Genomic DNA, 3,358 nt, shown 5'->3' with positions numbered 1-3,358 from the left:
AAAAAATTGTTAGCCTTGCCTAAACATTCAGAAAAGTGTTCCAGGAATTCTTTTAGCAAGCTAGCTACACTGTCTTTTTTATGGAATGCAGACACTGACAACACATTGCCCTGAATGTTAAGGCCAACAGACCAAATGAATCAAGATGAAATATGTTCTCACAATTGCATGATTGTAGCACCGTAAAAGACACTGTTCGCATATGTGAGCGATACATGGCAGGCAGAGTACATTTTCTGAAAACGGGAATGTCTTGTCCATTATAAGCTGTCAATGGCCTGCTATTTTTGACAGGTGTGTGGAGCCTAACAGTTCATATGTGTGATGATTTAGCAATGTGACAGAGCCATCCATGTCCATCTGAAATTTCTCACGTTCCCTACAAAGAAGTAAATGAACAAAAAGTTTGTTGGACTGGCATATCACTGAAAAAACTGTACACTTGCCAGTTTTGCTAATGCCTGTTGCAGACCTTGAATATACTGCATTAATGACATAGGCCTTGTGACAAGATTTTTGTGAATGGGACAAATTCTTATGTTCTGTTGCAAACATACAGATTGTACATGTCCTTTCGTGCCACAAGCATAACTCTGAGCTTGTCGAGAGGGGCAGTCTTGGAATTTGTGCCGTGAAGAATACTGAGGGCAAAACTTAATTCTGTACACCTGTGTAACCACGTGTTTAGCAAGCTGCTTTTGTGACATGGGGTGTTGTTTACTTGGCATGATGAGCTTAAGCTGTCACTGTGGAATGGACCAGTCACAAACAGGGGACTCAACCTGACAAATAGCCTACTGCTCAAATTTAGCAGCTGAAAGGCACCTGAATCATACTGAGCTAGTATTTGCACTACCTGCTGAAATGATGGATCAGACTGTTTCAAAATCTGTTCTCTGAGTTCAACATGAGGTATACTGCACATGATCACATCACACAACATAACATCTGAATATAAAGCACTGCAAGCACATTTGAATTTGCATTTCCTCGTCATACCCTTCAAATCTGTTATCCACTCGTGATAATTTTGATCTGACCATTTTTTACAATTAAAGAATTGATACCAACCTGCTACCACATTCACTTGATGGTCATAATAGATAGTTTGCTAATCTACAGAGTGATCATATGTAAGTTCACACAGAGTGGCAGTAGGGAACAGTTTGTGTAGGAAGCCAAAACACTTTAGTTCCTACCACTGAGAGAAAGTAATGGCTTTTCACAGTACCAGGTACATTGGAAGCTATTATGTGGGCTTCAAACTGTTGCAACAACTCGAGCCATTCCTCTTGTTGTTCACAAAACTGGCAAAAAGGCAGTATAGCTGTAGGTGTTGCTTGTTCCATCGGGCATGCAGTGTTAGCCAGCAGCTGCTGCACTGTGTTGAGCAGTGTAGATATTTGCTGAGTCTTGAACTGAAACATCTGAATATCTGCATCAGCTGTGTTGCATCTAATGCTTCCAGCTGTGGCAGCTGTGCAGGGGGCAGGGTAGGTGGGGTGGGCATCTCGGAAGAGACAAATGCAATAAATAGACAAGGCAAGCATGAAAAACAAGTACAAAATCAATGAAAATATCTGAAATTCCCACTTGAAAACAGTAATTTGTAAAAGGGACTGTTACAGTACATAAATGCCCCTGAAAAAAATAAAAACAAGGGAGAATTAAGGCACCAGCAAAACACAACAGAAAATTCCATGGTTGCGAGGCACTGGGTTCTTCTTATAACTTGTCGCCAATGTGGTGTCCTACCTTCTCATCTAATATAGGACGCCTAGGAAGCTGTTTTCTCTTATAGCTAGACAACAATTCAATCAAATCACATTAATGCAGTTTTATTACAGTTAATTGAATTGACAGTACTTAACTTGGATTTACAATGAGGTGTCACAAGCCAGTTGGTGGCATAGAGTCAAGTGGTGTCCTTCGACATATACAAATTCCATGCAAGCAAATCACACAAGTTCATAAGTCACTGCTATAGAATTCATATCGCAGCTCGTCTTCAAGTGTGGCTCTTCTAGTGCTGCCAAGGTGAATAGTGGTGGGGGAAGGGGGGGGGAAGTGTGCTGGAAATGTGATATATATTGGATATCCTAATAAAAATTTGCTGCTTAAATAATTAAAAGCAAAATTTTGAAAGAATAATTGAAAAAAACAGAAATTGGAAAGTACTCGGGATAGCAACCATACAGCCGACATCCACTGACAAGGTCAGTTTCTTGCCGCTTCTACAATCTTGTCGAGCACAGAAAATTCATGTTACACAAAGTATTGTCATTTTTTTTTTAGTTCATCACGTGCACACCCACATATCTCACAAACACACTTAACACTTTGCAGGCAGGTTTCGTATGTTTCTGTGCTTTATTTTTGAGCATCTTTCATACCGTTGCATTATGCAAAATTTCTGTAGTGTCCTTTCGACATACTATACACATAACAAAAATAATAAAAATACAACTACAAGAATAAACTTATCCTATTCATTTGCTGATATGCCATTATCATTGCTTATATACATTACAGTCATTTTGTTTAGCACATTTTGTTAAATTATAATTTTGTTACATAGTTCAATTTCAATTATATGAGTACACTTCTTGCTCTTGGCTTGTTTTACATTCTTTGCATAACATTCATACACTAATAGATTCTTTTTTCTTTCATGACATAAATTGACATACATTTTATTTCAGTTTACAGTGACTTCTTGTCGGAGCATATTTATCAAGTTCAAAGAATTAAAGAAGTAAACAATAGTCGATACAACAGATTCTACGAGCTGCTTAAATAACTTTGCATAGCCTCACCTCTCTAGCATTCTCCAGCAAGGGTACACACACTACAAGGTTGAGGAAATTTCATGGAAAGGCATTTATGCACTCAGTTACATCTCATTGTGGGACTGCGGAAAATGATTAGGACATAGGCATAAATTGACCAAATATACACCAAAATGCAGGGAAATTGCAGAAGTACTTGTGTATCTTCTGGTTCACACTGAATAATTTGTACATGGGAACAAGAGGAATCCAGGAAAACGATGACATCGAAATGAGGGGAATGAGGGAGGCAGTCAATTTCTTTTCCACTGAGGCAGTATTATAGTGTATGACTATTGAGGCACCAGTGATAAACGTGAGTTGACTACTGTATTCGGTGCTTTTCAGGATGATAGAGAATCATTCACCTCTACATTTACTTGCATCTGCTCTAAAGAACAACAGAGAGTGGATGGGTTGATTGATTGAGTTAGAGCTGTAACGCTATGTGATTTAATGGCTGACTGATTCATTCTAGAGAAGGAGAAGTTGCTGTAGATCACTTTTTTTTCCACTGTTCTGTTCAGAGG

Source organism: Schistocerca gregaria, chromosome 3 (assembly GCF_023897955.1).
Source record: "Schistocerca gregaria isolate iqSchGreg1 chromosome 3, iqSchGreg1.2, whole genome shotgun sequence".
Lineage (NCBI taxonomy): Eukaryota > Metazoa > Arthropoda > Insecta > Orthoptera > Acrididae > Schistocerca > Schistocerca gregaria.
Note: the sequence above shows the minus strand (reverse complement) of the source record.